The sequence below is a fragment of the Silene latifolia genome, chromosome 9, assembly GCF_048544455.1.
Source record: "Silene latifolia isolate original U9 population chromosome 9, ASM4854445v1, whole genome shotgun sequence".
NCBI lineage: Eukaryota > Viridiplantae > Streptophyta > Magnoliopsida > Caryophyllales > Caryophyllaceae > Silene > Silene latifolia.
In genome coordinates this window covers 207,113,593-207,127,642 of record NC_133534.1, presented here as the reverse complement: position 1 = coordinate 207,127,642, position 14,050 = coordinate 207,113,593, and positions in this window count along the sequence as shown.

Below are 14,050 nucleotides of genomic sequence, written 5' to 3'. Positions count from 1 at the left end.
TCAAAAGCCGATTTCCGACAAACCCATCACAGCCGCCTAAACCGAGGGAATTCCGAGCAACGATAACCGAGAGACATTCCGATCAACGAGGGACAACCGTCATAGAAGGGACCTCCGAGGCGTGGTGATTTTTCAAAAAAAAAAAAAAAAAAAAAAAAAAAAAAAAAAAACTTTTTTTTAAAAAAGCATACCGCATCTACTAGAAACCATTAGTCAGCCCACCACATCATTTTACGCGGGTAAAGAAGACAACGGCCCTAGCATGAACGGTTAAAAAATAAAACTTTTTTTTTAAAAAAAAAAAAAAAAAAAAGTGGGTCTTACTCGATGGCCTTCTCCGTGTACCCCGTCACTCCGCTCATCGATGCCCAAACCCGTCATAGTAGAATTTTTTTAGAAATAAATAATTTTTTTTAAAAAAAAAAAGTGGGTCTTACTCGATGGAATTTTAGAAGAATTTTTAGAAATAAATTTTTTTTTTAAAAAAAAAAAAAAAAAAGTGGGTCTTACTCGATGGCCTTCTCCGTGTACCCGTCACTCCAGCTCATCGATGCCCAAACCCGATGTAGAAGAAATTTTTTCAAAAAAAATAATAATTTACGGACAATAAATGTTTTTCACCATGGACCACGCCTCGGACTAAGGGTCTTACTCGAATGCCATCTTCGTGTACCCGTCACTCAAGCCATCGATGCCCAATCTCGTCTATGATAGTTCCCCCGAGACGTGGTGATTTACCACGCCACGGGGTTGTGCGGACTTACACGATGGCCACAATAGCGGCCAACGATGCCGAAACCCGTGTGCCTCTCACGGGCCCCCAAGACGGGATGCATGGCGGATTTTTTTTTTTCTCGATGAAAGGGTCTTGCCATGCCCACGCCTCGGAGTAGGGGTCCTTATGCCTACGGCAACATGCACCATGGTGCCCAGCCCAACCGCTATAGCCAACGATGCCGAAACCCGTGTGCACCTCACGGGCCCCGAGAGACAGGTTTGCATGGCGGAAAAAAAAAATTTTTTTTTTTTTTTCATCTTAGGGTCTTGCCATGCCCACGCCTCGGAGTAGGGGTCCTTATTCATACGCAAACATGCACCATGGTGCCCAGCCGCTCAAGCTCCTCACTACCCCTATAGAGGCTTTTTTGATAGTTTTGGTCTTGTAGCATGAAACATTGGGTGTGCAGAATAGCGATACGTTTTTGTAACGCCGTTTTGGAGGACCAAATGAGCTTTGATTTGGGAGCTTGATATATGGTTGGAAAGCTAACTTGGAGTACTTGATGCTGGAAAAAAAAAATTTCGTCATTCGGAATTTTTTTGAGGGAGTTATGGGTCTCCGAAGTCGGGTCATTTTCTGCGGACGCGTCTGCTGCCTAGATCTCGGTGTGGGGGAACTTTGGGGAACCAACCACGGATGATATTGTGCAAACCTTGCATTTTTGGGTAGCTAACTTGGAGTAGTTGGTTTTAGGCTCAAGAAAAAATTTATTCGGACTCGTTTCGGTCTCGGCGTGTTGGGTGTGCCCTTTGCGTCGGGCGCACTTTGGGCGGTGTCTCTATGCGTGTTGGGTGTGCCCTTTGTGTGGGTTGTGTTGGGCACTTTGGGCATCCTCCACCTCATTTTCCACCCACCTTGCACCTTAATATCACACTACCAATAATCTACAACACTTTTGTATATTATTAGGTAAAATAAAACAAAAGCCATGATATTTACTCTGAACCAAAAAAATTGTTAACACTTTGAATATTTTCGGTTTAAGAGGAGGAGAAAGGGCTTTTTATCTCACTAAAAATCTCTTGTTTGATAATGGAATAGAATGCTACAACACTTTTGTATATTATTAGGTAAAAATAAAACAAAAGCCATGATGGCTTTTGCCTTCTAAACGGGTAAGAGGAAGCCAATCATGAAGTTGTTGTTCTAAACAAAGTCCATAGGCATGCATGGCTAGACAATTAGGTAATGATTATGTTTAGTTAATAAATTAATCAACACAATTATTAACCTAATACCCCAATATTTCGGTACAATCATAATATGGTGTCCATATTATTTTTGTCAATTGTCTATATGTAACATGTCATATGTCACATATATTTGTTATGTAATTTGAACATATTAAAAATCAACGTATTGATAAAATACGTCACATACAAAAATCGACTTAGTAATTTCATAATTACCTGTGCCAAAATATTTTACCATTTATAAATCACAACAGATTGTATTTATAACAATTCATTCAAATTTAATTGTTACATTAAACAATTTATTTCATCCGAGTAACTATACAATTTAATTACTCAGACCGTATCTCATTTAATCATATTTCAATTTGATACGTAAATTTTACTTCCAAAATCGTCCGTCAATTTTCAAGTAATTTAATTAACTCGTAACATTATACGATTAATTAAATAATCAATTAAGAGTATTGCCCTTTAGGTATGACCTAGGGTGTCAACTGATCACCACCGCCGTCACACTGAAGTAATGTCAAACTCTAGTCACCAATCATTACCGATATATGTTGACCGTTGACAAGAACAATATTACTTCCCAATTGTATTCATTTTAATGAGACTTAAACATGTGATCATCATGATCAACGGTCGTGATCGCATTATTGTCGGAGGACACATATTCCAACAATCTCCCACTTGTCCTCGACAAGTGTGCGTCACCAATTCTCTTGTCCTATTACTATCTCCCACTCAATGCAAGGTGTCTTTCAGGTCGTACTTGCAAGTGATCATATCGAGAGTGGTTTCCTCGATCCTGGAGAATAACCGACCAGGGACTTATCTGTCATAGATACTTTCCGAGCGTGGCCACGCATTTCAGTTCATTACTCCTCGAGTGGCCCTGAGATATTGTTATAACCCCGACTAGGGATGGACAATTCCTATCGCACTCATTCCCTTCGACTAGCCACACCATCATAACCCAAAATATGCCCATTTGACCCCATTTACGAAGGTCGTAGTAACACAAATCAAAGTTAATCGAAATCGTGCCATCTTAGGCGAATAGTCTTTAGTCAAAAGAATCGACTCATTTGAATACTATAGTAGCTCTCGCCACGACCAGGCTATATAAATTTGCGAGAACTCTATAAGCGGTCATTAGGCCCGACAAAATGTTCCTAACAATCTGCCTATGTGATCGACTAGTCATCTCCCATGACTGTATGGCACTTGAACTTGCCATCAATCGCCTCACACTCTAGTCACTTCGAGACGTCACCTCATATAAGTAACTATGGGCAAAACAATGTTAATCCATGTTCACTTTAACGGGGTTCAATTGTCTCTACAACCCGTTTGGACATAACAATGTTTAAGGTGAGTTAATAATAACTCAAACGACAAGTGTCGACATCACACTCGGGTAGTCAATATCATATTACAACCTTGTGATGTTTATCATTAGTGTAAACACTTATTGATTGCAATAGAAGTTTAACATCCCATGTGTCCACGTGTTCAAACTTCTTACACTTGCAATTTCCTTCACATTCATGTTCTCATACCATGAATTTTACCAAGCACACATCAAGGTTCTCGACCTTGGTTTCGGTTCTTTAACTTGAAAGAACTTTCTTATCGATCATCTCATAACGAACGAATTTGCGATGAATAATACAACTTGTACCGATCAAGTATTCTATCCACACACAATGCACTAGGTATATGTTTTGTAGAATCTTGTAACAATTGACAAGATTATTAGCTTAGTACTTCTCACAAGTCCTAGCTTTATTAGGAAAGATTGTTTTGAATAACCTCTTATTTAACCAAGTATCTTTCCAAAACTTCTCATTTCTCTTTCTGGGCTTGAAAGATTTGGGATTCTCATAAATCCTCATATGTGCTCGGATTTTCTACAATATGTGCAAACTCTTGACACACAATAGAACATCCGTCAATCACTGAAATCGCTCATCGGATTCTACTCGAGAATTCATGACGCTTCTATTATGGTTCACCAAGTCAATCATCATGCTCTTATGCATATGTTTCATAATTGGACATGTACATGATTATTCTAATGGCGGAAACATTAGTTACTAATAATCATGAGATCAACCATTCTCAGGTTCAATGAACTACCATGACTGCTAATGGTAATCCCATTTTTCATTCATATGAATAACCTATGTAAATGTTGATACGATGTGTATCTCTTTAATACTAATCCAACATCTCATGTTGTAATTGGATTCATCATTGTCCATTTTCATCCAGAATTGAAAACTCAAAAGCTTCTTTATGAAAGAAGGTATTAGCTCGTCATTCTTTAATGAGTAATGAGTTTTATACATTCAAGGATGATAGCTCCCACTAAATTCTATGTCTTCACATGAGAATTTCCTAACTCCCACTCAATTCTACATATTTCGAAATTGACTTCTCAATCGAAATTTGTCAAGAATATAAATATAAATTGCTTTGCCAAGTTACTAGGATAAAACCATATATGTTCCCATCATATCCTTTCAAAATGCCTATTGTGAAGTGGTCTCATCTCAACCTTACGGAAAGAGATTTTAAATCTCTAACACACTCATGTCATAATGATGTGTAGCAATGTCATTATTCAAATACAAATAATATTTAGAATAGGTCCTTTGGAATACCCTTTCGGAAGGAGGTTTAACCATTTCATAGCGAGGTTAAACAACGACATTTGCGTGGTTAAAACGTTGGCTATTGAAGATATCGGAATATCAATCTTTGCAACTTGATCATAACTAGTATGTTACTATGATTCATTTAGGCTCTTAAGTAAAACTCATGATTGAAACTATTGGTCAAATGATTCATAACCTTAGTCAAAAGCTTGTTAAGACTTTACATTAGTCTTTTTTCTTCCAAAACTTCTTTTGGTCTCCTCGTGTAGTTATCTTGAGAATAAACTCTTATGATAACTTCACTTGGTCTCTTAAGTCATTTAGAACTAACTTGAGACTATAGATCTCATCTATTTGGTATACATTGTAAATAGATATACCTTCATTCAAATCATTCTCTCTTGCGTAGATCTTCATTTACACAAGTACACAATTATATCTTGCCTTGTGTGTTGTGTCCTCATTTTTCTCCCACTCTATCTTTAGAATGAATACACTAAGCATTCAAAGATAGCATATGAGACACAAATTAATGATGTTGAAGTATAAGGAGAACTATCTCATAGATAGACTAATAGTTATTGATTTCATATGAGTTCTTGGTGATTGACATTCCTTTAAGAGAGTTCATAGACTCAATATTGCTTCATAAATGATCATACACAAGCCTCAAGCATGTGGACATATAATGAAACCGGTCATTATATTTGTCTATTAGATCACTTTAAGTGAATAATCTTATGTTTCAAAACGCAAGCATTTTAAAGATGAAATTTAGAACATTAAAAGGATAAATGATAAAACGGGTGACTTGGGTTGCAAACCAAGTCACTATCATCCAAAATACAAATCATCATCCAAAATACCTTTCCATGTCGAACACGGAAACTTAAAGTTCTAAAAATTCAAAGCATAACTTAAAATAAGACAATGAAAAACAAAGCTCCACAAGAGCTATCCTTAGCTTCTCCATGGTTTATCATGCTTGTTTTTCTTTTCCTTTGTCTTTGCTTGGTGGAGGCCCTATTTACAATAAAAAGGGAGATACATTATCACAACTTTGCATCATAATACCATAGTTGAATTTAGAAACATAAAAGAAGGTTAGTCATTTACCTACTGGAGTGATCTTTCCAGCTTTGATATCACCAAGGTATTTGGAACAATTCCTCTTCCAATGTCCCATGCCATTACAATAATGGCATTTGTCAAGAGGACCCTTCTTGACTTTGGAGGAGCTAGCTTCACAAGACTTAGCTTTGGTGAATGTGGGAGCTTGTTTCTTGCCCTTTCTCCCATTCTTCTTGAACTTCCCTTACTCTTTGTGCTTATGTTAAGCACATCCTTGGGAGGGTTCACATTTAACCCCATGTCCCTCTCGGCTTGCACAAGTAACTTGTGCAACTCCTCAAGAGACACATCCTTGTCTTGCAAATTGAAATTCACCCGGAATTGCACATATGCCTTAACCTTAGACAAGGAGTGTAGAATCCTATCTACGATGAGTTCTTTGGGGATTTCAACCTTTTGAATTTTCAAGGTCTCGACAAGCTCCATGAGTTTGAGCACATGAGGGCTAACCTTTTGGCCCTCTTTGAAGTCGAGATCAAAGAATGCCGCGCCGCCTCATATTGGACGATCCGCGGAGTTTGTGAAAACATGGTCACAAGTTTGGAGTAAATCTCATTAGCATTGCCCATTTTGAAGGCTCTCCTTTGGAGTTCCGCCTCCATCGCAAATATTAATACATTTTTCATTGCGGCGGACTCCTTTTGGTAAGCCTCATAGGCTTCCCTAGTGGCCGCGGTGGACCTAGTGGAGGGCTCGGGTGGAGAGGCCTCGGTAAGGTAACGAAGCTTGTCGTCACCCTCGGCGGCTAATTTGAGTTGGGCATCCCACTCGGAGAAATTTGACCCATTCTTTTCAAGTTTACATCGATCCATAAAGGATCGGAGCCAAGATGAAGTAGCGAGAGGTGTAGCATTAGGAGTTGGTGTTGCCATTTGTTATGAAAAAGAAGTGGTCTACAAAACAAAATATAAGGAGTAAAACATTTGTCGTTTTAATTATACTCGTAAAAATGAATGATTTAAACAAGTTTTAAGCATTTTTCTAGTGACCTCTACCCAACTAGATAAATGATTCCAAGACCCAAATTCATATCGACTTAGGCACGGGGTAGCCGATGCAACCTTTATCAATATAACTCGGTGGATTAACTTTTTAATCAATTCTACTTTTAGAACTCTTGGTCGATAAAATTACTCTAATGTTTATCTATAGCCCAAAACACATCAACAAGGGCACGGGGTAGCCGATGCAACCCTTATCAATAACTTTTGTTGAGTTCAATCCAAATTTCGAATAAATGTGTCCATTATCCAAACCACATCAACTTGGGCACGGGGTAGCCGATACATCCCTTATCAACATGAATTCGGTGGATTAACATTCATCACCCACTTCCCCTACGTAACAAGGTTTGTACCCCGGGGTAGCCGAGTGCACTCCCTCGCGAAATAGGTTTTCATGGTTTCTACTATTTGGTAAGGCTATGTCTCAATTGTTTGTTTTAGCGAGAGGTCATGTCAATTTATTATCTATCACGTTTTAAGTGAACTAAAGCGGTGAACTACGATAATTTTAATTGACACGGTCGTTAAACTCGATAAAATAAGACAATGCATGTATAGTTATGGCGATTTAGCGATGCATGTGACATAAAATAAAATGCAAGCATAAAAGTAAATAAATCCTAGTATGGCCTTCCCTAAAATATAAAAACTATTAATCTATTACATATTCGGAAACCAACTCCATTGGTCCCTTGAACTTCGGTTGTGGCACGCATCTCGAGGTAACACCGTCTTTATGTAACGCCATTCTTGAAGTAATCCGTCTTTTGGAACTCCGGAATGAATAAAATTACATAATAAATTACATAATTTCCTATTATACATTTGTAACTAAAATAAAATAAATCTATTAAATTACAAAACGGTGATACGAGATCACAATAAAATTACAACCGAATCGATATTCCCATACATTTCGGGAAATACCAATTGAAATCTAAGGCCATACTAAGTAAAATTACATAATTCAAAATTACATAAATTAAAATTATGACAATCATAAAGGAAAAATGCAGCATTATAATATGTATGAACATGCTCAATTTTTATGCTAAATCGCCTTTTAAATAGCCAATATCGTATATTACTCGGTTTTTACGGATTTGCGTGATTTCAACATTTTATAATCACAAAAATACATAAACTCATATTTATGCATAAGTTAATTACCCTAACCTCTTAGGACTCAAAATATAGTCTTCACTAATAATTTGACCATAATTAACTTTTATTTACAAAATTGTTCATAAAAGGGCCAAAAAAACAAAATTAAGCTATTAAACTTCAAATAAATCCAAAAATTCCAAATAAATTCAAAATTTGAAATTTAAATTCATGAACATTCTGGAAAAATTCCATGACACTCATAATGTTCAAAATCTTAGGTTAAAAAATTTCGAAAATTTTCGGGAAAAACAATGTTGCGGTTTATCGATATTTAATAAAATAATCATAAAAACATGGAAAAATTATTTTCATTAACTTTTCAATTTTAGATCTGAAAAATATAATAAAATGCAACATTAGACGTTTTTCCTAAGTCATAGATTATGTTTTATTAATTTTTCACTAATAATGTCACTATTTATGTCATTTTTCTTCAAAAATTCATAAATCATGCTAAAAGACTTCTTTATAGCCAATTATTTTACACACATCTTGTAAAATTGCATGTGACAACATATAAAGTTTCTATGACCAGATTCGAAATTTAACTCATATTAACCTATTTATCTCTTAAATCCGAATTTAATAATGAAAAATTCATTTTTCGAGCATAACAAGTGCAAAAATTATGAAAATTTACAGGTTATCTCAAAATAATATATGTAACAACATATCCAAAAACCAAGTGAAAATTCGAAGTATAGCTAATTTTCGACCAAAAATGACATTTTTACTCATAAAATCACATTTAAATGTCATTATTATTAAATATGAACAATAAAAATCCGAAAAATTAACCAAAATATCCTAAAACACTTTAGGACCAGAAATATTAACATGCATGTAATTATTTCGTGATATATCATAATAACACAAATTTTACAAGTTTTATTTTGTTATTCATATAACTCGAAAAAACTTTTAACCAATTTGCATGCAAACAACCGTGGCTCTTGATACCGATTGAAGGAAATGTAGATTCATATACATATTTAACATACTCATATATGTCTAAAATTTGTCATAAAATTAAAACGGATTTTATGCATGCAAACAATAAAATAAATAGAGGAGAAATCATGTCCATACATTGTAAATTTCGGCTATTAGGGCACAAGAGAGATCTCCTTTCTCTTCTTGTTCTTGAGCTTTTCCAATGGAAGAATGAAGATCTAAGAGTAAGATCTCTCCCTAAGCTTAATACCCAAGGCTTTCACTTAATCTAATTAATATTACAATACTAGTATAATATTAATCTATGAGAAAATTGAACCAAAAAAATATTGTTAACACTTTGAATATTTTCGGTTTAGAGAGGGAGGAGAAGAGAGCTTTTTATCTCACTAAAAATCTCTTGTTTGATAATGGAATAGAATGAATAATAATCTACAACACTTTTGTATATTATTAGGTAAAAATAAAACAAAAGCCATGATGGCTTTTGCCTTCTCAAAACCGGGTAAGAGGAGGGGGTTTTGGGGAGCCAATGCATGAAGTTGTTGTTCTAAACAAAGTCCATAGGCATGCATGGCTAGACAATTAGGTAATGATTATGTTTAGTTAATAAATTAATCAACACAATTATTAACCTAATACCCCAATATTTCGGTACAATCATAATATGGTGTCCATATTATTTTTGTCAATTGTCTATATGTAACATGTCATATGTCACATATATTTGTTATGTAATTTTAACATATTAAAAATCAACGTATTGATAAAATACGTCACATACAAAAATCGACTTAGTAATTTCATAATTACCTGTGCCAAAATATTTTACCATTTATAAATCACAACAGATTGTATTTATAACAATTCATTCAAATTTAATTGTTACATTAAACAATTTATTTCATCCGAGTAACTATACAATTTAATTACTCAGACCGTATCTCATTTAATCATATTTCAATTTGATACGTAAATTTTACTTCCAAAATCGTCCGTCAATTTTCAAGTAATTTAATTAACTCGTAACATTATACGATTAATAAAATAATCAATTAAGAGTATTTCCCTTTAGGTATGACCTAGGGGTCAACGATCACCACCGTCACACGACAAGTAATGTCAAACTCTAGTCACCAATCATTACCGATATATGTTGACCAGTTGACAAGAACAATATTACTTCCCAATTGTATTCATTTTAATGAGACTTAAACATGTGATCATCATGATCAACAGTCGTGATCGCATTATTGTCGGAGGACACATATTCCAACAGTGAAATGATTGGTGTCTTTCCTAGCAATTATGGTATTTCCCACAACTTTGTGCCATACTCTTATGCCCGGATGATGGACCAAAAGAGCACGACAAGCATGAAAATCATCAAATTTCTTCCCGGAGATTGCCTCCCAAAGAGGCTCGGGGTCATACTTCCCATATTGCTTATAATATTTCTCTTCATCGCTAAGACCCAAAATTTCACCCAATTCCGGAAAGGTAATGCGTCTACTAGTGTTAGCTAGACGAAACTCAAGATTTTCCCTATTCTCAACTTTGGTCACTTTTAAAGAACTTAAGAATTCTAAGACAAGGGAGGGGTATGTTACTTCCTTTGTTTCAAACAATTTCTTCAAACCCATGGCATTGAAAAAGGCTTTTGTTTGTTCAAGAACACCCAATTTCTCCAAAGCATCTTTACATATGAATTTGGTGGGTTGAATTGATTTCATAGCAAACTTGGCAAATGTCTTTCTATGGGTATCGGAAATAAAAGTTACCTCCGGATAATGCAAGAGTTGATCGATTACCGGAGTAGAAGGTGATGCTCCCATAGAAGTTTGTTGTTGTTGTTGTTGTTGCACTTCCAAGGTTGGTGTTGCTACCACCATTGCCAAAGCTTTCTTTGTTTGGAGAGCTTTTTGCCTTTGATGGAGAGCCTTTGCCTTTGGTGCCTTTGTTGCCTTTGTTGCACCCTTTGTCCTTGCCATTTGATGAACTAACCAAGAAAAGAATCAAAAATCTTCAATTTGTAGAATGCCCAAATCGATTTGAAGGTGAAAGGCTTTGCCTTTATGAAATCAAAAATCGATTCAAAGGTTGAAGAATTTGTTCTTGGTTTTGATTTTTATTGAAGATGGAGTGATTGATTTGTTGTTTGAAGGATGGTTTGATTTGATTTTGGTGGATTTTGTTGAGGGTTTTTGTTTTTGTGATGGAGAGGATGAGGGTTTTGATGTTGTGGGTAGTGTTTGTGAGTGAATGAATGAATGAATGAAGGTGGGGTGGGTATTTGAAGAAGTCGACAATTTCAGGACGCAGGGACAATCCGTGCGGATTGGGCGCAATCCGTGCGGATCTCGCAGCTTCAAAATTTTCAAAATCCCGCCTAGAGACGGGCGGATTCTGGGGAATCCGCTCGGATTCTTTTGAGGGACGGGCGGATTTACGTGCGGGACGGACGGATTTGATCCGAGATTTTTCTTTGTTTTCTTCGGTTTGCAAGACGGGCGTCTTGTATAAAAGACGGACGGATTACGTGAGACGGGCGTCTTTCCGTAAATCCGCTCGGATTCTTTAACGATCAAGAAATTTGCAATTTCAGCTCGGCCCAGACGGGCGTCTTCTCGCCAGGACGCTCGGATTTGCCTGCAGACGGGCGGATTCACAAGAATCCGCTCGGATTCTTCTCTGTTGTACACGGATTCACTTCATTCGTGCACAATGCATTTCCCTTATCATTCTTTCTTTCTTTCTTTCAAATCTTGTGTTCTTCATTGTGGGGGCACTACTAAGGCATGAATAGCCTAGGCAATTGCCATCCCCACACTAAGGTAAAGCACTACACATCAATTGAAATCGTTAGTCCCTCCCTCACTTCTCTCTTTCATGACAATTATTTTGATCAAAGTAAATAAAATCCAAAAATGACAAAAAATGCAATACAAGAATTGAAATGTAAGTTAGGGAGTTAGAAATATTTACAAGTGGTGGTTTAGGGAGGACTCCACCAAACTCTCATTCTTGATGAGATGTCAAGGGGGCATGTTCAAGGTGTTGTTGATGTTGCTCAACACCTTGAAGAAGTAATCAAAAGCTTGTTCATTGTTATGGTAGAGGTCCTCAATAGACCGTGGCCCTTGTTGTTGATCATGATCGATGGCATGCCCAATGTAGGGATTAAAGATCCCTTCAAATTCGTCGTCCCAAAGACCACAAACTTCATTGAGTTGATCATTGAAAATCTCTTGCTTAGATGGAGACAACTCTCCCAATTTCTTCTCTTGGCCAATGAGGCCATCCTCTTCTTCCTTGGTTGATTTTGATGAGCTTTGCAAGCTCTCCTTGTTTCAATTCACTTGCTCTTTGAATGGAGCATCTTCAATTTTCTTCCTCCATTGGAGTTCCGATTTCTTCCTTTCATCTTTTCGGCTATAATGGTCAATCATGAAACATGGCTCATGTAAACGAGGAGCTCTCATGGTCTTGTCAAGATTAAAAGTTATGCTTTCATCTCCCACTTCGAGAGTGAGCTCTCCATGTTTCACATCAATCACCGCACCCGCGGTGTGTAGGAAAGGTCTTCCTAAGATGATTGGAATGTTGGAATCTTCCTCCATATCAACAATGACAAAGTCCACCGGGATGAAAAACTTCCCAATTCGCACGGGGACATCTTCCCATATCCCTAATGGTGTCTTCGTCGATCTATCGGCCATTTGAAGTGTGATATTGGTGCATTTAAGCTCTCCCATACCCAACCTTTTACTTACCGAGTATGGCATGACACTCACACTAGCCCCTAGATCACATAAGGCTTTGTTGATCATTGTGTCGCCGATGGTACACGGTATTGAGAAGCTTCCCGGATCTTTTAACTTTGGAGGTGAACTCCCTTGAAGTATTGCACTACTCACCTTAGTAAAGGCGATAGTCTCAAGTTTCCGGATCGACTTCTTCTTTGTGAGGATATCTTTCATGTACTTTGCATAGGCCGGAACATGATTGATTAATTCCGTGAAAGGAATTGAGACTTCTAAATTCTTCATAATTTCCATGAACTTTCCAAGTTGATCATCAAATTTGGGCTTGGCTTGACGACTTGGAAAAGGAAGTCTAATTACAATGGGCTCCTTCTCTTTGGCCTTGTCTTCATTTTTCTTTGAACTTTCTTCTTTTGATGATTCCCCTTCTTTGGGGCTTTGCACAATTTCTTCCTTTTCACTAGCTTTCACAACTTCATTCTCAACTTGCTCCTTCGGTGCCTCATATCTTGTACCACTCCTCAAGTGAATGGCACTAACCGTTTCATGTATAGGGGGATTACTTTGAGGTGGTAATTGCCCCTTTTGTCTTTGTGAGCTTGAAGATGCTAGTTGAGTCAATTGTGTTTCCAACATCTTGGTGTGAGCTAGAATGTTGTTGATGGTGGTGTCTTTTGCTTGGCTATCTTTTTGCATTTGAGTGAAAAATTCTTGTTGATTCTTTTGCATTTGGAGGACCGCTTTTTGGACATCAAAACCTTAGTCATTTTGGTGATTGTATGGATTTTGATTTTGGTAACCTTGGTTTTGATTGTAAAAGGGTCTTTGATTTTGATTTCTCATGGGTGGTGGAGTGTATGTTGTTTGAGGGTTTTGAACATTTTGGCTTTTGTATGAGAGATTTGGATGGAAGTTGGTGTTTTCATTGTAAAAATTTGAATAAGGGGTACCACTTTTGTAAGCTTGGAAAGCATTAACTTGTTCGGTTGTTCCCCTACACTCACTTGAGTCATGACCCAAAGTTCCACAATTCTCACATATCCCACTTGGGATTGATGAGGATGCCGTCATGGCATTGACATGATGCTTTGATGATTTTGAGTTTTCCTCAAGTCTAGCCATAGCTTGTTCAAACTTCAAGTTGATTGTGTCAATGTGAGCACTAAGTTGAGCACCCAATTGAGTAACGGAGTCCACTTCATACTTTCCTCCTCTAGTAGCCTTACGAGGCCTACTATATTGTGAATTATGGACCGCCATTTCCTCAATCTTGTTCCATGTTTGATTGTCATCAACTTCGGTGAACATTCCATTTGATCCCATATTGAGAATGTTCCTTGAATCTTCATATAAACCATTCCAAAATTGTTGCACTAAAAACCATTCGCTA